The sequence below is a fragment of the Lontra canadensis genome, unplaced genomic scaffold (assembly GCF_010015895.1).
Source record: "Lontra canadensis isolate GAN:19392208 unplaced genomic scaffold, GSC_riverotter_1.0 scaffold81, whole genome shotgun sequence".
Taxonomy (NCBI): domain Eukaryota; kingdom Metazoa; phylum Chordata; class Mammalia; order Carnivora; family Mustelidae; genus Lontra; species Lontra canadensis.
In genome coordinates this window covers 4,871,792-4,894,951 of record NW_022631075.1, presented here as the reverse complement: position 1 = coordinate 4,894,951, position 23,160 = coordinate 4,871,792, and positions in this window count along the sequence as shown.

The window sequence follows — 23,160 nt, the reverse complement described above, 5'->3', positions numbered from 1 at the left end:
GTTTATAGCAGCAATGTCCACAATAGCCAAACTGTGGAAAGAGACCAGATGTCCATCAACAGATGAGTGGATAAAGAAGTGGTATATATATACACAATGGAATATTATGCAACCATCAACAAATGAAATGTTGCCATTTGCAACAATGTGGATGGAACTAGAGGGCATTATGCTAACTAAGCAAAGTAAAATCAATCAAACAAAGATAAGAATCATATGATCTCACTGATCTGTGGGATTTAAGACGCAAGGCAGAGGATCATAGGGGAAGAGAGAAAAAAATGAAACAAGAGGAAACCAGAGAGGGAGACAAACCATAAGAAACTCTTAATCTTAGGAAACAAACTGAGGGTTGCTGGCGGGAAGGGTTTAGGGGGATGGCGAATGGGGTAATGGACATTGGGGAGAGGATGTGTTGTAATGAACACTGAGTATTATGTAAGACTGATGAATCATGGACCTATAACCCTGAAACAAATATACATTATATGTTAATTAATTGAACTTAAATTTAAATATATTTTTAAAAACTACTTAATTAAAGCAATGAGAACATTTGAAAAAAGTTGTCAAATCAATTTTTTTCAGATCTCTGGAAATTAACCAGTCTTACAGCAATCTGAGATGTTTTTATTGAACAAAAATAACTGAATCTCACTAATAACACCAAGTTTTGTGATGGTTTAAACTTATCCTATTCTCACTCCCCTTCCATATCAGCAGTACTCTTAAAAACCAACAGCCCATAATCATGGTGAAAAACAAATGCCTTGCAGGAATAGGTGGAAGCAGTATAGAGCTGGAGATACTTCTAAGCCCCTTTCTCAGAGAATTATTAATTGACCTGTTGGCTATTCTCTGAAATATCCCACTTAAAAGAATGTCCTTATTTTAGGAGCTTATTCAGTTTTAAAAGACTTTGCCTAAGGGCCTTGGTCAAAGACAATTGCAGGCAATTATGGCCGCCTAGAGCAGTGACACCAGTTAGGGCAAATAGTAGATCATCCAAAAAACTTAAAAGTAGAAGCTTTTGAATGGGATGTCCATAGAAATTTTGAAAAGCTATGAATTGTTCCTGATAATTTGAAGTCCAGGTGTGTAGGGTTGTGTGCATGCCCAGAGTTGTGCACATACTGAAGAAAGATCTGAGAAGGCCTTTATTTCTCATGAGTGGATGACCTTCAGGCTTTACAGAAGCAGGAAATAAATACTAAGACAGAGTTTTTAACTGTAAGGCTGAGTGTTGAAGGCATGCCTTGACAAACATACAGAGCCTGTAGCAAAGACTAAGAAACTTATTAGTTCCAAGCATTTAAGGAAATATTGGTCCAATCATTGGATGATCACAAGGATAATCAATTAAATACTTCTATGGCTACACATCACAAAGAAAAAGACTTTCCAGAATTTGACCAGAACAGTCACTAAGCAAGCAAACAACAACTTTTAGAAAAACAGCAAACCTGAGGATGGTGGAGCTCTGCTATCCAGAGTTGCTACATTATTTAAAATGTTCTGTTTTCAAACAAAATATGCAAGACATGCAATGAAATAAGAAAATAAAGCCCACTCACGGGAAAAAGCAATCAATAGAAACTAACCCTGAAGAACTCCAGACATGGACTTAATAGACAAAGACACTAAGCCAGCTATTTTAAATATAGTCAGAGTAACTGTGTCTAGAGAACTAAAGGAATGTATGAGAATGATGTCTCACTAAGGACAGAATTTAAATAAAAAGATAGATGTAAAAAAGTGTCTATGGGATGCCTGTGGGGCTCAGCTGGTTAAGCATCTGCCTTTGGCTCAGGACTTGATCCCAAGGTCCTGGGATCAAGTTCCATATTGGCATCCTTGCACAGCAGGGAGGAGCCTGCTTCTCCTTCTGCCAGCTGTTGCCCCTGCTTGTGCATGTGCTCTCTCCCTCTCTCTCTCTGTCTTTCTGACAAATAAATAAAATATCTTTAAAAAAGAATAAAATAAAAAAGAGTCTAATAGAAATTCATTAATTGTAAAGTAAAATAACTAAAATGAAAAATTCACTAAAGAAATTCAAAATCAGACTCAAGAAGGCAGAAGAAAGAATCATTAAACTTGAAGATAGATCAATTGAAATTACCCAGCCTGGGGAAAAGAAAGAAAAAGGAATGAAGAGAAATGAACACAGCCTAAGAAATCTGTGGGATGGCATCAAAAGTACCAAAAATATGCATGCGGAGAGTCCCAAAATGAAAGGAGAGAGACAAGAGTCAGAAAAAAAAATTTAGAAAAACAATGGAACAATGCCATAAAACTTCCCAAATCTGATGAAAATCATTAATCTAACATCCAAGAAGCTCAACAAATTCCAAATAAGACAATCTGAGAAACATCAATACCTAGACACATCAAAATGAAGCTGTCTGAAGACAAAGAGAAAATCTTGAAAACAGAAAGAGGGAACCAATTTTTCATGTATAAGTGTCCTCAATAAAATTAACAATCATTTTTTCATCAGAAACTATAGTGGTCAGAACACAGTTGATATGGCCTAGTCAGCGCTAACAGAAAAAGATTGTCAGCCAAGAATTCTATATCCAACAAAATTATTCTTTAAAAATGAAAGAGAGGATTCAGAGGCAAGATGACAGAGGAGTAGGAGACCCTATTTCAACTAGTTCCCTGAATCATGCTGGACATCTACCAGAGCACTCTGAACATCCATGAAATCATCCTGAGAAATAAGATTATACACTTTTGGATTTCTACAGGGGCAGAGGTTCATCATTGGAGAGGTACAGAAGAGTTGGGAGTGCACAGACTGATATCAGAAGATAAACAGAAGGGGGAGGGAGCCACCAGAAGCTAGACATTGGAAAGTAATACCCCAGTGCAAAAGTGCCCTGCACTTGAGGACCAGCAATAGCCTGGAGACCAGTGGCTGTGAGAGGGGAAGAGATTGATAATAGCACTCAAACAGAACAAAGGGGCTTGAGGGAAAATTGCTGGGACCGGGCAGCTGCAAGTGCGGACCTAAGCCCACTGTCCTGGGACCGGCCACGGCTGCCACCTGCCTAGGCCTGAGAGGGCCCAGCATGGACTTGAGTCACAGCCACCTCCACTGCCTCCACTCTTACCAGGGCTGAGAAAACCCAGTGCAGACTCAAGTCAGTGGTCCCGGGAGTGGCAGCCACCAGGACTGGGCTCACCTGGATCAGTATCACTCATAGTTTTGGTGGCACAGGGGAACAGAGATAAGCAGGGCATCGGGCAACCACTGAGATGGTTGCTGGAGGTGCACACTGACTGTGGAAGGCTGCAGTATTCAACAGAGCTTGCCAAAGGGGAGTCTGTGAGTTCTGGACTATTCAGAGAGGAGCTGACTGTGACTTCTCTCTGAGGCAGAGGTCTGGGTGCAGACAGTTTACTTTGCTCTGACTGTTCAAAAAGCCTTAAAAAGCTGCCAGAGAACAAAAGCCTTCAGAGAACAAAAGACCCAAAAACTAGTTAACAGGGAGCTCAGTCTGATAGGGGGCAGGGCTACTCTGCCCAAACAGGATTGACTGAAAAACAGTGCAGCAGGTACCTCCACCAGAAAACAAACTAAAAGAACAAGAGGACAACAACCACAGGGCCCCCATAAAACTGTAAAACCCCAACACCAGGGGAAAACAGTATATTAAGCTCCTGGTATTGCCTCACAATCTGTATGTTTCCAAGATACAACTTTTCTCTTTCTCTTTTTTTAACTCTTTCCCATGATTCCTGTTCTTTTATTTTTTTACCTACTTACCATTTCAACTAGATGTTTAATACAACATATCTCATAGTAACATTTTAACTTAAACTTTTTCATACATATATATTTTTCTTTTTCTTTTTTTTATAAATATAGATATAAGCTTCAGTGTAGGACTTTTCTTCCCTATTTAATACTACCTTTATATATATATATACCAGTTTTAATTTCCCTGTATCTCTGGAAAGTTGAGTTTTCTAACAAATATAATAAGATACACTCAGGAAAAACAGAAACACCTTTCCTTCCCCACATCGAGGGATTATAACCACCTTCCCATCACCCCACCCCCTTTTATTTGGGTTTTCTGTGGTTTTTTTTTTTCTTTTGTCAGTCTTTTTGTTTGTTTTTGTTTTTGTCCTTTATAAATCTTACTCTTGGGCTCATTTTGGTTTTTTTTTTTTTCTTTTTATTTTTCCTTCTTTTCTTTTTGGTGATGACTTCCAATTGCTCCAGAACTTCCCAGGGTGCACCTTGCCTGCATAGTGGTAGATACTTTCAGCTATACATCTCCTCAACCACAACTCAACAGAATGACAAGGAAGAGGAATTCCCAACAAAGAAAAGCCCAGAGACAATGGCCTCTTCAACAGATCTAATGGATATGGACCTAAGCAAGATGTCAAAAATAGACTTCAGGGTAGCAGTTATGAAGACAATAGTCAGGCTGGAGAAAACTCTTAATGGCAACAGGGATTCATTAAAGACAGAAGTGAGAACAGATCCGGCAGAACTTAAAAATTCTATCAATGAGATCCAATCTAATCTAGACACTCTAACAGTTAGGGTAAATGAGGCAGAAGAATGAATTAATGATCCTGAAGACCAACTGATAGAAGAGAAAGAGCAAAAAGAGACAGGGAACAAACAGCCTAATATCTATGAAAACAGAATTAGAGAAATAAATAACACCATGAAACATTCCAATGTCAGAATTATTGGGATCTCTGAGGGGGTGGAGAGAGAGAGAGGACTAGAAGATATATTTGACCAAATCATAATTAAGAGCTTTCCTAATCCGGGGAATGAAACAAGTAATCCTGCCCTAGAGGCAGAGAGGACATCCCCCAAGATCAATGAGGGCAGATCAACCACCAGGTGTGTAATAGTAAAACTCGCAAATCTTAGAATGAAGGAAACCATTTTTAAGGGGAGTTAGGAGGAAGAGATTCCTCATGTACAGAGGTAGGAACACCAGTATAATGTCACACCTGTCCACAGAGACAGGGTAAGCCAGAAAGGGCTGGCAAGACATATTCAGGATACCAAATGAGGAAAAAAAAAATGCATCCAAGAATTCCTTATCTGGCAAAGCTGTCATTCAGAATGGACGGAAAGATAAGAAGCTTCCAGGACAAACAGAGACTGAGGGAATATATGACCACTAAGCCAGCCTTGTAAGAAATATTAAGGGAGGGGTCTATAAAAGGAGAAAGACCCCAAAAGTGATACAGAACAGAGATATACAGAGACAATCCATAAAAACAAGGAATTTACAGGTAACATGATGACAATAAAATCTTATCTGTCAATAATCACTCTAAACATGAATAGCCTAAATGCCTCCATAAAACAGCACAGGATTGCACATTGGATAAAAAGAAAGAACCAAACTATATGCTGTCTATAAGAGACTCATTTTGAATCTAAAGATACATCCAGACTGAAGCGAAGAGATGGAGAAATATCTTTCATGCCAACAGACCACAAAAAATGCTGGAGTAGCAATTCTCATATCAGCCAAATTAGATTTTAAGCAAAAGACTGTAGTTAAAGATACAGAAGGACACTATATCAATCTTAAAGCGTCTATGCAACAAGAAGATCTAACAATTTTAAATATTTATGCCTCCAACATGGGAACAGCCAACTACATAAGCCAACTGTTAACCAAAGTAAAGAAACAATTAATATTCATAATACATTAATTGTAGGAGACCATAACACTCCACTCTCAGCAATAGACAGATCAATTAAACAGAAAATCGACAGAGAAACAAGACAATTGAATGACACCCTGGACCTAATGGACCTCATAGATATATACAGAACATTCCACCCTAAAACAACAGAATACTCATTCTTCTCAAATGCACATGGAACTTTCTCCAGAATAGAGCACATACCAGATCACAGATCAGTTCTCAACCAATACCAAAAGGTTGAGATTATTCCCTGCATATTCTTAGATCACAAGGTTGTGAAACTGGAACTCAATCACGAGAAAAAGTTTAGAAGGAATTCAAACACTTGGAAGCTACAGACCAGCCTGCTCAAGAATATTTGGGTAAACCAGGAAATCAAAGAACTTAAGCAATTCATGGAAATCAATGAGAATGAAAACATATTGGTTCAAAACCTATGGGATACAGAATACACCAACTCTCCTCACACCTTAATGAACTGGAAACTAAAAAACAAATTAAGCTAACCATATGCACAAGAAGGGAAATAATCAAGAGTAGAGCAGAGATCAGTGAGATAGAAACTAGAGATAAAGTAGAACACGTCAATGAAACTAGAAGATGGTTCTTTGAAAGAATCAAAAAGATCAATAAACCACTGGCCAAACTTACCCAAAAGAAAAGAGAAAGGGCCCAAATTAATAAAATTATGAATGAAAGGGGGGAGATGATGACTAACACCAAGAAAATAGAAACAATCATCAGATATTATTATCAACAGCTAAATGCAAATAATATAAGCAACCTAGAGGAAACAGATGCATTCCTGGAATCCCATAAACTACCAAGACTGAAACAGGAAGAAATTGACAACAAGAATAGACCAATAACAAGTAATGAGATTGAAGTAGTGATCAAAAACCTTGCAAAAATATATATATATATCCAAGGCCTAATGGATTCCCTGGGGAATTCTACCAAACATTCAAAGAAGAAATAATACCTATTCTCCTGAAGCTGTTTCAAAAAAAATAGAAACAGACGGAAAACTTCCAGGCTCATTCTATGAGGCCAGCATTTCCTTGATCCCAAAACCAGGCAAAGACCCCATCAAAAAGGAGAATTTCAGACCAATACCCCTGATTAATACAGATGCCAAAATTCTCAACAATATCCTAGTTAGTAGGTTCCAACAGTACATTAAAAATATTATCCATCATGACCAGGTGGGATTTATGCTTGGGATGCAAGGGTGCTTCAACATTTGCAAATCAATCAGTGTGATAGAACACGTAAATAAGAGAAGAGACAAGAGCCACATGGTCCCCTCAATTGATGCAGAAAATGCATTTGACAAAATACAGCATCCTTTCCTGATAAAAACTCTTCAGTGTATATAGAGGGAACATTCCTCAACTTCAGAAAATCCATCTATGAAAAACACACAGTGAATATAATTTTCAATGGGGAAAAGCTGAGAGCTTTCCAACTGAAATCAGGAACATGGCAAGAATGCCCACTCTCACCACTACTATTCAACATACTACAAAGTCCTAGCAACAGCAATCAGACAACAAAAATAAATAAAAGTATTCAAATTGGCAGAGAAAAGTCAAACCCTCCTTCTTCAGAGATGACATGATACTGTATGTGGAAAATCCAAAGCCTTCACCCCCAAATTACTGGAACTCATATAGCAATTCAGTAATGTGTCAGGATAAAAAAATAAATGCACAGAAATCAGTTGCTTGCTTATACACTAGTAATGTGTCAGGATAAAAAAATAAATGCACAGAAATCAGTTGCTTGCTTATACACTAACAATGTGACTATACAAAGAGAAAGTAGAGAATCAATTCCATTTACAACAGCACCAAAAACCATAAGATACCTTGGAATAAACCTAACCAAAGAGGTAAAGGATCTCTACTCTAGGAACAACAAAACACTCATGAAAGAAATTGAAGAATACACAAAAAGATGGGAAAGTATTCCATACTCATGGATCAAAAGAATAAACATTTTTAAAATGTCTATGCTGCCCAGAGCAATCTATACTTTCAACACCATCCTAATCAAAATACCAATGACATTTTTCAAAGTGCTGAAACAAACAATCCTAAAATTTGTATGGAACCAGAAAAGACCCAGAATCGCCAGAGCAATGTTGTAAAAGAAAAATAAAGCTGGGGGCATCACGTTGCCTGATTTCAAGCTATATTACAAATCTGTGATTACCAAGACATCATGGTACTGGCACAAAAACAGACATCTAGATCAATGGAACGGAATAGAGAGCTCAGATATGGATTCTCAACTCTATGGTCAAATAATCTTCAAAAAAGCAAGATAAAATATCCAGTGGAAGAAAGACAGACTCTTCAATAAATACTGCTGGGATAGTTGGACAGCTATATACAGAAGAATGAAATTCGACCATTCTCTTACACCATACACAAAGATAAACTCTAAATAGCTCGACCTCAGTGTGAGACAGGAACCCATCAAAATCCTAGAAGAGAACATAGGCAGTAACCTCTTCAACATCGGCCACAGGAAATTCTTTCAAGACACATCTCCAAAGGCAAGGGAAACAAAAGCAAAAATGAACTTTTGGAACTTCATCAAGATAAAAAGCTTCTGCATGGCAAAGGAAACAGTCAACAAAACAAAGAGGCAATGCACAGAATAGAAGATATTTGCAAATGACACTACAGACAAAGGGCTGATATTCAAGATCTATAAAGAACTCCTCAAACTCAACACCCAAAAAACAAATAATCATGTCAAAAAATGGACAGAAGACATGAACAGACACTTCTCCAATGTAGACATACAAATGGCTGACAGACACATGAAAAAATGTTCATCATCATTAGCCATCAGGGAAATTAAAATCAAAACCACACTGAGATACCACATTACACCTGTTAGAATGACAAAAATTGACAAGGCAAGAAACAACAAATGTTGGAGAAATTGTGGAGAAAGGGGAACCCTCTTACTTTGTTGATGGGAGCGCAAGTTGGTGCAGCCACTTTGGAAAACAGTATGGAGTTTCCTCAAAAGTTAAAAATAGAGCTACCTTATGACCCAGCAATTGGACTATTATGTATTTACCCCAGTGATACAGATGTAGTGAAAAGAATGACCACATGCACCTAAATGTTCATAGCAGCAATGTCCACAATATCCAAACTGTGGGAAGAGCCAGATGTCCTTCAAAAGATGAATGGATAAGAAGATGTGGTCCATATGCACAGTGGAATATTACTCAGCCATCAGAAAAGATGAATACCCAATCTTTTCATCAACATGGATGAGACTGAAGGAGATTATGCTAAGTGAAATAAGTCAAGCAGAGAAAGTCAATTATTATAAGGTTTCACTTATATGTGGAACATAAGGAATAGCATGGAGGACATTATGAGAATGAAGGGAAAAATGAAGGAGGTGGAATTGGGGTGAGAGATGAATCATGAGAGACTATGACCTCTGGGAAACAAAGGGTTTTAGAAGGGAGAGGGGTGGAGGGATGGGTGAACCTAGTGATGGGTATTAAGGAAGGCAAGAATTGCATGGAGCACTGGTTATTATACACAAACAATGAATCATGGAACACTACATCAAAAACTACTGATGTGCTGTATGATGACTAACATAACATAATAAAAATAAATAAATAATAAAAAATGAAAACAAGGGAGAAATTAAGATATTGCATGAAACGAAAATAATAAACCTATTTGATAGGCACAAAATATATACATATTTAATTTGTGTGACAATAAAAGCACAAAGAATGTGATAAGAAATGAAGCTATATAGGAGTAAAGTTGTTGTATAGCTTTAACATTAAGTTTGTATTAATATGAAAAAATAGTTTTGGGGCCTCTGGGTGGCTCAGTGGGTTAAATCCTCTGCCTTCGGCTTGGGTCATGATCCCAGGGTCCTGGGATCAAGCCCCACATCAGTCTCTCAGCTCAGCGGGGAGCCTGCTTCCTCTCTCTCTGCCTACCTCTCTGCCTACTTGTGATCTCTGTCTGTCAAATAAATAAATAAAACCTTTAAAAATAAAAAAATAAAAACAAAAAATATGAAAAAATCATTTTAAGTTAAAATGTTAATTTTAAATTATTTTTTATTTTTTAATAAACATATAATGTATTATTAGCTCCAGGGGTACAGGTCTGTGAATCGCCAGGTTTACACACTTCACAGCACTCACCATAGCACATACCCTCCCCAATGTCCATAACCCCACCACCCTCTCCCTACCCCCCTCCCCCTGGCAACCCTCAGTTTGTTTTGTGAGATTAAGAGTTAGATTAAGAGTCTCTTATGGTTTGTCTCCCTCCCGATCCCATCTTGTTTCATAAAATGTTCATTTTAATTTATATGGCAATCATTAAGAAAATAACTGAAAAAAAGCAAAGAAATGTAAAGGGATTTAAAAATGGTACACTGGAAAATATCATTTAACATAAAAGAAAGCAGAAATGGAAAAACAGAGGAACAAAAAGAACAGAAGGTAAATAAAAATCACAAATCACACACAATTAAATAGATTTTTTTTTAATGAAAGACCTCTCAAATGTATGTATGTATGCATGTATTTATCAGAGAGAGAGAGAGAGAGCAAGAGAGTGAGGACAAGCAAGAAGAAGAGCAGGCTGAGACAGAAGCAGGATCCCGCCAAGCAAGAAGCCCAATGTGGTACTTGATCCCAGGACCCTGGGATCATGACCTGAGTGAAAGGCAAACGTCTAACCAACTGAACCTCCCAGGCATCCCCTCTCAAATGTCTTTTTTTTTTAATCTTATCATTTATTTTTATTTTTTTATTATTTTTTATTTCTTTTCAGCGTAACAGTATTCATTGTTTTTGCACCACACCCAGTGCTCCATGCAATACGTGCCCTTCTCAATACCCACCACCTGGTTCCCCCAACCTCCCACCCCCTGCCCCTTCAAAACCCTCAGGTTGTTTTTCAGAGTCCGTAGTCTCTCATGGTTCACCTCCCCTTCCAATTTCCCTCAACTCCCTTCTCTCCATCTCCTCATGTCCTCCATCTTATTTGTTATGCTCCACAAATAAGTGAAACCATATGATACTTGACTCTCTCTGCTTGACTTATTTCACTCAACATAATCTCTTCCAGTCCCTCTCAAATGTCTTAAAATAGTAATGGATATTATGAAGTTCTAATAAGGTAATATATTAATCAGAATTTTCCAAACATATTTGGATACAGAACTGTTTTTTCAAAGATTATTCCACAAGTCTAATGTTCCATTCAGAATACTCTTTAAGCCATACTACATTATATCTTTATAATACAGAATAATAGAAATCTGCTATCTCTTTTATGATTCATAATTCATAAGCTCGAAAATGAATTTTGATAGTATGCTCAGGAACTGAGAATGAAATTTCTTACTGTTTCTCTTATAAAAATAAAAAATAAAGATGAGAATTTTATTTATTTTTGAAAGCTCATATTGGCACATAATATAAATGGCAAAGTAGAACAGAATCAAGCCAAAAGTACAGTGAGAGAAAGGGAAGTAGTTGTTTGGGCTTTTGAAGCTTATAAGCTTTGAATTACTAACCACTTATAAGCTTTGTAACACTGGTTAAATTAATCTAGTTAAGTTTCCATTTCCTCCTCTAAAATAGAAGGTAATACACTGAACCCATAGGATGACTGAGACAAGTAGAAGACATAAATATCTAATTATGTCAAACTTCTTATTATGGCATCAGGCACATGGTAAACACTCAAGTATTACTCATATTTGATTCCATGGGTAGCATGAGTAACATTTTACATTAAGTGCAATAAATTCTTGCATCAACATCCTACTAGTGCCATGGCTCATTCTCAGAATACTTACAAGGCATTTATTTTTCAGCTTTTTTTGTATAAATTTTGCTATTAAATAATGACTGCATCCATTAGCGAAAATGCAGTAGCTATTATACAAGTACATGGTTCGTGTGGAAGTTGTGAGCTATAGCTACTCTTTCAGGTTAAAAGGCATGCCAGAGCAATGCTTATCTGTACAGAGATAGGCAGTGAGAGAACAAAATGTTATGTGTAAGAGGTGGCTGTAAGTCACCACTGCCACATCCATCTCCTTCCCAGGGAATGTAAACCAAAGAATTAAAATAATACCTACTATTTATTGAGTAGGTAGTATGTGCTTGAGCCACACTTTACCCACATCACCTCATTTTATCTTCAGAGCAGCTTTATGAGATTGTAAAGCTGCTATCTTATCCTTAAAAGGTAAGTATTATTATCCCTGTTCTGCTAATGAGAAAACTCAACCTAGGAGAACTGACTTGTATTCTTCAGAAAATGTATTCAGCATTTGTGAAGGTTAAACTAGAAAATGCGTACAAAGCATTTAGTATAATTCTTAGCACATGGTAAGTATTCAATAAATATTAGTTATTATTATTCTAACTATGAGCTCATCAGGTTAGATATACTAATAGTTTTCTCATATGTAAAAATAGGGATAATAATGCTACTTACTTCATAGAAATGTGAGAATCAAATGAGATTTTGTATGCACGGCACCTGCACATATTAACTGCTTGATAAATGTTAGCTATTATTACCTTCATTTTACATACATGGAAGCTGAAGCACAGAAAACATTAATCAGCTTTTCCAAGGTCATAAGAACAATTATAGATCCATGTCTGAATCCAGTTGCTTGAGACAATAGCGTGGATGTTTAACCATAAAGTATTACTAATTCTTCAGCTGATTAGAGTTAGAGACAGTGTTCTGCAAAGTACCATTTAAATGCACATATGCCCTCTGGGAAGGGAAGGAGGACCCATTGCCTTCTCTTATTAGCACATCAGCACAAACTGATTCCTAAATTCAGCTAATTGTCATTTCAGAAGGCCCAGAAAGACTGTCCAGAGGAGAAAAGAGATGGGACTGCAACATTAAATGAGAGTTAAGTGGAGTTAATCATAGCAGCTATAAGCCTTAGGTTACAGAATATGGACATTATGTCATGTAGAGGAAGTTCCGGACAAAGAATACCTAAATGAGTGGGTACCAAAACTTAATACCTCCAAAGACCAGTTCATTTGATTGACTGTTTTTGTTAGACTAAATGCTAGGTTTTCAATTTAAGTTTCATGATGAAATACTGTATTTCTGAGCCTACTTAATTTAATCCGCCACAGCTGGACCAGGAAAAATAGGACAATTGTGTCCAACTCCACAACCAGCCCAGATTCCTGCCTAGATGGAAGGGATGAAGCTCAGTTTATACTCTCAAAGGTATTGTACATAGGCCTTCAACTGCCCGACAAGTCAAACCTCAGGTCAACAAACTTCTTTTCATAATTCCTTATTTTACCCTTTTCCTTTCCATTGCCCATTTTGGTTGCTTACCCACAAGCCTAAACTGAAAGTCCTCTGTTATGCAGTACCTTGACATCTGATGAAACTGGGAAAGTCTCAAGTGGCCCAATGGCATGTTCTTCTCCCTTCTCTGTTCCTGAGGATGAAGTATCCAAGCTAAACAACCCTCCATACCAAGTAGTTCAGGCACAGTTTCTGTTTATCTCAAAATAATGGGTTTCAGTTCCCTGCAAGCCCATGGAATTATTTAAACAATCCAATTTTCCTGCAGGTACTAGATGTCACTTCATCCTCTTGATAGCCTCCCTCCCACATCCCCTTGTTTTTCACTTTGTTCCCAAGTATAATCCCCATGTGGCCCTGCAAGGCATGCTGTGCCTTATTCCCAGGCTGTGAGTATATGTGACTAACAAATTCTTGTCCATCTAATCTGTCCAGTATCCAGTGTCATGTGATTGAAAATCCCCATAAACTTAAGACAGAAATCACTCCCTTATCCATGATGTGAATAGGAAACAAAACAATTGGCCTCATGAATTAAATGGCCCCACCATGACCAACAACACCTGGTTAACTTTACCTAACTCTTCTTGGCTAACTAGCTATCTCCATGACATGATGAAGGACAGACACCTAAAACAGAACTGTGAATTGCTGGTGGGCTTGTGCTTTGGCCTAAGCAACATTTTGTTGTTTTGGGGGGATGTTACCCTCTCCACCCTAAAATGTTTTTGTTCTCAAAATGAAAATTGCTGTTAACTGACTATGCTTTAGCATGATGTATTGCCAGGTTCAACCTGTGTTTGGAAAGTGGCCTCTAAGGCTCTTGTCTATACATGTGGTGATAACATAGCACTTTAACCAGTCAGCACTTGAGTTCTGCTTACCACAGATAAGGCTAGAGCTCTCTGGGCACCACATATAGCCTTATGACCATCAGTGGCTTCTTGGGACAACCATATGGACATTGTTTGTGATTATGCACCCTTAGGATTGGCTCAGCCTATTTCTTAAGCTATGTAAAAGAAAGAGACCCACCGGAGAATTAATCATGGCACCCTGTTGCCTAACAAGAGTCCTTACTGTTAAGGCAGGTGGCAGCCTTCTTCACCTCTTGTACTGCTGTTTCTCTTGCACGTTGGTGTCCCTGACCCCCAAAGAAATCAAGGTGCAAATTTATGACAGTCTATAGACCAGGTGCTGAAGAGAAAAGAAAAGAGGGAAGAGTATTTGGTACCAGTCCCTCCAGAAACACCAAAGAAGGGAAGTTAATCACTCTCCCAATACAAAACCCCTAGCCAATGTGCCTGGGATTTGTTTAGGGCTGCTGCTTACTTTAATGTAAAGGGGTAATATTGCAATCATGAGGCTTAATGACCCCTACCTGGTGCATAAACAAAATTGCCATATATGTACCCTGATCCAGGGAGACTAACATGCCCCGGAGAAGGAAGAGGCAGTCTATGAAGTAAACCACTGAGCACTCAAACCTTTCCCAAAACCAACCAGAAGGTCTGTACTATGGGTAATCTAATGCAGAAAGAAACTGAAATTAGTGTTTTCACGTGGCTAGAAGTCCAACATATTCTGAGGGAATTAGTACAGAGAGAAAAGGGGAAAAATAGCCTTTAAGTGGTACATTGCAGTCCAAACGCCTGGTAGACACCAGAACCCTAAAATACCTCTGCTACCACTGCCTGTGACTATAACAAAAAGATCCTGATCCTCAAGGTTATAGGGGAAAACATACATGACACCCTTGTGACACAGTGAAGAGGTTAATTGAAACGTGATTTAAGCCTGGGGTCCTTAAACCTTGTAAAGCACCCACTGTGTGGGGGAGGTCCCTAACCCTAACAATATTGATTTGAAGCTCTCTTTTTTTTTTATTTATTTGACAGATAGAGATCACAAGTAGGCAGAGAGGCAGGCAGAGAGAGAGGGGGAAGCAGGCTCCCTGCTGAGCAGAAAGCCTGATGCAGTGCTCAATCCCAGGACCCTCAGATCATGACCTGATCCAAAAGCAGAGGCTTTAACCCACTAAGCCACCCAGGTGCCCCGTGAAGCTCTCTTTTTGACATAATGTAAAAATGTAAAAATACAAAAATATGTAAAAATGTAAATGTAATGTAAAATGTAAATGTACATTTACAAAAAAATGTAAACTACATTTTAATGCAATTTAAATTCTGTAATTTATGCAATTTAAATTACATGTAAATATAAACTACATTGTAAACTACAACTACAAAATTTATAAGTATAAAAATGTAAATGTAAAATGTAAATGTAAAAAAAAAACCAAAAAATGTAAAAATACATTTACAATATAAGCAGGATAGAGGGAATGCCTCATGAGTTATATCTAAGTGAGACAGGGAAATAGGAAAGAAAGAAGCCTGGATATAAGAGAAAAAACAAAGAACTGAAATAGAGGTCCACAACTTGACCCAGTTAGAAATTCTAAATTTGCTAAAAGAATTTACACAAGAAAAAAGATACAATATTGCTGATTGGCTTTTGCACATCTGCAGCATAGGTTCTGAATTAACTTAAATAGCTGCCAAAATGTACCCACTGGCAAATCTTCATGACCTTAATCAATACTGGGGCTCAGTTTACAATTATACCTGGGGATCTCACTAAATTTAAACATGGCCTATGCTGTAATCTTAGAAAAGTTACTGAATATAAAATATGATATATATAGCATAACATAATATATATCTTAACCATTGGAACTATTCCTTAGCCTAAATTCCCTCATGGTTATAACACCCCTCAATACCATAGTACCCATAAGCTAATTTTAGGACAAACTTACAGTAAGTATAGATACTCTGACACAATGGGTAATAAACTAAGTCTTTCAACAAATAATCCAATCAAGAAACGGGCAGAATACATGAACAGACATTTCTCCAAAGAAAACATCCAAATGGCCAACAGATGGGGAACCCTCCTATACTGTTGGTGGAAATGCACGCTGGTGCAGCCACTCTGGGAAACAATATGGAAGATCTTCAAAAAGTTGATAACAGAGCTACCCTACAACCCAGCAATTGCACTAGTGTGTATTTATCCTAAAGACACAAATGTAGTGATCTGAAGGGGCACATGCACCCGAATGTTTACAGCAGCAATGTCCACAATAGCCAAACTATGGAAAGAACCTAGATGTCCATCAACAGATGAATGGATAAAGAAGATGTGATACACACACACACACACACACACACACACACACACACACACACACTGGAATACTATGCAGCCATCAAAAATGAAATCTTGCCATTTTCAATAGCATGGTTAGAACTAGAGGGTATTATGCTAAGTGAAATAAGTCAGAGAAGGACAATTATCATATGATCTCTCTGATATGAGGAATTCGAGAGGCAGGATGGGAGGTTTAGGGGGTAGGGAGGGAAAAAATAAACAAAATGGGACTAGGGAGGGAGACAAACCATAAGAGACTTAATCCCAGGAAACAAACTGAGGGTTGCTGGGGGATGGGAGTGGGGAGGAATAGGGTGGCTAGATTACGGACATTTGGGAGGGTATGTGCTATGGTGAGTGCTGTGAATTCTGTAAGACTGATGATTCACAGACCTGTACCCCTGAAGCAAATAATACATTATATGTTAATTAAAAAAAAAAAAACTAAGTCTTTCACATGGCTTGAGAAAGTAGGATTCCCTGGATCATATCCCCAATTACAGTAGGTAACATGGCTCAATATAAATTAAAACAGAGCTTTGAAGAATTAAAACCCATCATACAAGACTATTTAGTGAAGGAGCGATTGTTCCCACTGTTTCTCTATTTAACAGTCCAATTGCATGTTCTTAAGCTTGGAATGAATGGCACCCCACAGTGGTTAACCCAACCTTAATGCTGTAGTCATTAAGGCCCATCATATCTAATACCCAACATTATCAAAATTACTAATTTCATCCAATCAGTAACTGGTATATTTTGCTATTAGAGATTTGGCCAAAGTGTCCTGTTTGGTACCTATTTCAACACACTTATCAATCATACTTCTCTTTCACATCCAAAAGAAAGTGATACTTGCCTACTCATGAGGTACCTCAGCAGCCTTGCCATCACATACAATGTTTATAGGCAATACCTTAACTATATCAACCTTTCTCCATGAGCACAGGTATGACATTACATGGATGATATCCTCTTAGAAAATTCATTTGACACATTTATTCAAAACAGAGAAATATAAAAGGGCTCACAAAAAAGATGCACCATTGTCCCATACATAGTGTAATGGCCATGTCACTACCTTGGTTAAATTCTTAAAAATTATTGGTACCCTAAGAGTCATTCCTACCTAACACTGTTAAGAGAAAACTATCAATCTTTGCACCCTCAGCATTAAAAGATGGCCAACATCTTTTTAAGTCTTTTTGGGCTCTGGAGGCAACATATTCCTCATTCCAAAATTGTATTTAATCTCAGTTATGCTGTCATTGAAAATCAGCCCACTATATGTGTCACCCCCTCCAAAAAAGGCTCTGAGAATCTTTCCAAATAGCCATAGAACAGGCTTCATTTTAGAGGCTTTAACAAGCCCCTCTAATGCCTCCCAGAATCTCTGGCCACCCAAGTTGCCCACAGACTTCTGATGCAAAAAATTGTTCTCCCTGGCCATCTGTTATACACCATCAGAGCAGCAATTGCTGGCCACCTACTTGGCTCTTTTGGAAGTTTAGGCTCTCACAGGCCCTGGACCCACAACCCTCTGCACTCAAAAAACCGTTATACTTCGGGTTATAGAAGCAGCACCTTGAAAGCTTAGCATGACTCTAAAGGCCCCTTTGCTACAGAATGGAGCTAAACCTGGTCCTCCTGGCACATCCCACCTGCAGGAAAGAGCAGACTCCATTTCCTGCTCTTAGTCCCTTGCCAGAGGCCATGGCTACCCAGAGAGTCCCTTGGGATCAACTGAATGAACAGCAATAGAGGTTCATACATTTCAAGACAATATTGACATGATATAAGTAACAGAGCTCAATAAGGGGTTGCTCCTCTTTCATCCCTTAACTGGATGTCCTGGATGAGGCACCAGACCTAAAGCTCAACACAACTAACCACACTTCATACAGTAACTTCAACACTAGATGCTCTGGCCAGCAAATGTCCCCACCTACAAATTCTTTTCAACTGCCTAAGAGTTGTCCCCTCTGGGGTAAAGAACTCTGGGAATATCTTGCCTCACCAATATCTAAAATATAAATCAAGGTAACAGATACTATGATACTAAGGCCATAATATAAGAATGCTTCTTATTTACTTCAGAGCTCCAGACATTGCTGATAGTGACCAAGACACTCATTTCACATCTTATAATACACAAAGCTTAGATCCTGAAGAAGGTATTCAATGGCACTTCCACCTCTCCCATAGGTCCCAGGAAACCAGTTTAACTGAGGAATAATGGGTTCCTCAAATAATTCCTATTTAAAAAGGGTGAAATGGACCCCTTCTAGGTATCAATATTGCCACAGGCATTGGTTAACTTCATGCCCCATTAACACATGTACTCCCTACTTCAATGCCACATAGGTCTCTTAATTGCCTTAACTGGTCTTAAATAGGGACATCTCTAAAGTTCATGGTTTTTACTACCCCTTCACTATGTGGTCCTCTTCTCTTTGGTCAAGAGCCTACTTGATTTCTTAAGGTGACCCTTCACCTATTCCCTAGAAGTTGTAGTCATCACCTAGGTTTAAATTGATATCAAGGGATCAATTGTTGTATAGGGCCTAAAATTAAGACCCAATATTATGTGCTGTCATGATATCTGACAAAACTGGGAGGGCCTCAAATGATCTAACTATAAGTTGCCCTCCTTAGTATGTTCCCACAGGTAATGTCCCATAGCCAAACAATCCTCCTTATCAATATGACCAGGCATGGATCCTGCTTTTCCCTGAGTAGTGGATTTCAGTTCCTTGCCATCCCACAGAATTATTCAAACAAGCTAAGCATAAACCAAGAGGAATCACACCTCCTTCATACTACAAAACCTGCCCCCTATAGGCAGTGGTGGTTTGCTCTGTTCTTAAGAACAACCCCTGTGTGGCCCTGTGTGATATTATGTGCTCTCTTCCCCTGGGCTGTCTGTATATATGACTAATAATTACTGTCAATCTTGTCTGCCCAGCATTGGATATCATATGTTTTGTCATATTCATAACTCTAGGGCAGGAATGTCTTCCTCACCAATAGAGTAAATAAGTGATTAAAACACACCCTTTCATTGAGCCATCAATAAGCACAAATGAACACCAAACACTAATGAACACATCTCTGTGCTTTCATGAAAGCCTGTCCTCTGCTAGGTGTGGAAAACAGAAGGGAGTAGGGAACAAATTTCATTTGGAAGAAATACAAGCTATATCAGGGTAAATGTGGATCATGTGGGAAAATGACATACAAATGAGTTATATTTGAGAAATATAGACTTCACGATCTTCCTTATCCCAGACTAAAATTGTGAGTCATCAGAATTAACAGTATTAAAGTAAAAAGAGAGCAATGTAGAGGAGTTTAAATACCACTTTCCAAAATGTTCCTAAGGAACTTATGAGACAGGAGGTAAATGACTTAAAAGAGCAAGATAGCAGGTGGATAATGCACAAACATGTGTTTAAATAGAAATGGGAGTTTTATTTAAACGGAGGAAAATGTGCATCTGTAAGAATTAGAACTAGAGAGAAAAGGTCTGTTATAGACAGGCAAGCACCGTTTCTTTGTTCTTTTATTGTTACACAGGTCCGCAGATCCTAAAGAGCAATGGGTCCATGCAATGAATATAAGAGCTCAATAGCAGCTGTTAGAACCATTCAACCTACTAGGAATCTAAGATTACTTCAGGCTCTTTTAAAAATGGATTGAGTTAAGCTTCCCCCTTCAATTTGAAACCTGGTAGCCTAAAATAGGAAAAAAAAATTAACTTAGGAAAATCTGATCAATTAGTGCAGGTATTTCCAGGAAATTGCATCATAATTTTTGCAGCAAGCATGAACTAGGCTTCAGATGGCAACATCATACTTCCAGAGCAGGTGAATACTCCTAGTTCTGTAAGTCAAAGTCTTCACCCCTCTTATGAAACCAGCATTGGAGTAAGAAACAAATATAAGAATCATTGTGGGAGCTCCTGGGTCGCTCAGTGGGATAAGCCTCTGCCTTCGGCCCAGGTCATGATCGAGCCCCACATTGGGCTCTCTGCTCACCGGGAAGCCTGCTCCCCCCTCTCTCTCTGCCTGCCTCTCTGCCTACTTGTGATCTCTCTCTCTCTGTGAAATAAATAAAAAATCTTTAAAAATTGTTTTAAAGAATCATTGTGATTTTCCTCCCTGGAAGCATTTTTGGTTTAACTACAACAGATTTCTAATACCCATTATACAAGGGCTGGACGCTCTTGTGATTGCAATGAAATTCCCTCCTGCCCTGCTATCTCTGAATTTGAGATTTCCTTGTCTGAACCTGGAATAATTCCACTTTGCTTTTCACTTTATTCTAGAACTAGTATAGTTTTTGAAGTTTGTATCAAATAAAATAAATAAATGCATTCAAAGCACTAATATAACTTACTGTCAAGTGGCAGGTGTTAATTTTGATTGGTTTAGGAATTTTAAGTTGGGAAGTCAAGAAATGAAGGATATTGTCTTTGGTTTTATTATTTTTTTCTCATCACAGCATCTAGCAGAATTCTAAGCACATAGTAAGTGCAAATAAATTCATGATTGTTTTTCTACTAAATGTGCAAATACATGACTCTACAAATTGCTCCCATTCAGAGTTTTTTTTTCCAGCATGATCCATATTTAATCAGAAAATATACAAACCCACACCCAATGCTGGGGAATAAGACCTTTACAACTGTTTCCTGTATTCCTTCCTTAATAATATGTATTTACTAGCCTTTTTCTCCTGGATTGGGTAAAGAGAATTCTGCTTACTGGCACAGGATGTAGCCTAGTAATATGGTTCCAAATCTGTATATTGTAGACTCCTGGGCAACTAAGAAGTTATTTATTATAACTGGCATATGAATCTAAAAGCAACTTATAATCACCTGCTCCACAAAGAATAGAACAATATTGAATTGATAGGAGTAAAATAGAAGTAAAAAACAAGGGTCTTTTTCCATAAAATCAGTTGAGACATACTGGCCTAGATAAACTCTAGATACTCTTCTGATCCAATAGTTCCACTGACAATGAAATATAAAACAATTAACAAGTGCTTTCTACATTCCCAAAAGTAAATTTTAAATTCAAAACTCCGACATATCATATCACCCCTGATTTTGCAATATTCCCTGTAGTTTAATGACAAAAGTCTCCAAATGTTAACAAAATCTTTGATTCTTTTCATTTTTAAAAACATGAACATATGCAAAAACAAGATACAACATTGCATCCAAAATTCAATCTCAAAAAGACCATAGAAAAACAAAGTGAAATTATGGCTAATGTGTATTTTCTTCTTTATACATTTTTATATTTCAAAAATTTCTAAAACAAAAATAATTTTTGTAATAAACAAATGTTTTCTAGGTTCTCTTAGGAGAAGGGCATCAGAGAATAATAATGTGTTGTTCCAAATCCTTTTGGATTTGGACATTTATATTTATATTTATATTTATATTAGGACATGCTGATTATCAAATCACATTTAACTTTCCTCTTGGGATTACTTCATATATTGTTATATAAGTCATTGCTACTGAAAAGCTAAAGTAATCAGAATGTTTTGGAGGCTTGTGCATTTGTGTCTTTGGTCTTCTGCTTGCATAAGAGCAAGAAAGGACAAGTGAAGGAGACTCTACTAAGGACTTATTAAAATTTTCAGCTAATCAATTCAACCTCCACAAAAAAGCCCAAAATAGGATCAGTATCATTTAGACCTAAGTCACTCTACCTTCATCCAAGATCCAAAAGTCCCTGCTGAGTCATCATACATAAGTGTATGCTATTAGAAGAGGAACAATAAAAAACTATACAATCATCTCAATAGATGAAGAAAAATAAAGCATCTGTTCACAATAAAAATTCTCAACAAAGTGAGGGAACATACAACTAAGGAGGTAAAAGACCTATATGCTGAAAACTGTAAAACACTGTTGAAAGAAATTGAAGACAACACAAATGGAAATACCATGCTCATGGGTTGGAAGAATCAAAATCATTAAAATATCTGTACTACCAAAAGTAATCTACAGAATAATATCATTTTTACAGAACTAGAATAAATAAGCCCAAAATTGTATGAAACCACAAAAGACCTCAAATAGCCGAAGCAATCTTGACAAAAAAAGCAAAGCTGAAGGTATCATAATACCAGATTTCAAGATATGCTACAAAGCTACAGTCATCAAAATAGCAGGTACTTGCAGAAAAATAGTCATATACATCAATGGAGCAAGATAGAGAGTCCTGAAATAAATGCTTATATGGTCAATCCATGAAAAAGGAAGCAAGAATATACAATGTAGGAAAGACAGTCTTTTCAATAAATGGCATGGAAAAATGGACAGTTGCATGCAAAAGAATGAAACTGTAGTATTTTCTTATACCACACTCAAAAATAAAATCAAAATGGATTAAATACCTAAATGTGAGACCTGAAATCAAGCACCTTGGGTCAGGCCTTTAGGGAAACCTCAGAGAGATCAAAACAGACAAACAGAAGTTCTGCTACCTGTAAAAACAGGTACCCACACCAAGAATGTGAGTTCTATCTTCAAGACAACTAGTGTACCAGGGAGGAGAGAAGGGCAAAGCCAGCTGAAACAGCACAAAGCTCTACTTCCATGTTTAAACTTACTTTTTCTCAATTCTGCCTTTTTCTTGTTACTGCTTAGTTGCTGTAAACTTTTATTTTCCAGTTCTAAAAAAAATATTTTGGAAGTTTTCATTCATTTTTCAGTATTTATCTGGAGATACTGGCCCTTGGAGTTTCCTCCTCTACCATTTTCTCTTTCTGATCATTTTGTGAAAGTAGCAGATGGATGATGGGATATGGTCAGAAGGAGGCAGAAGCACTGATCAAA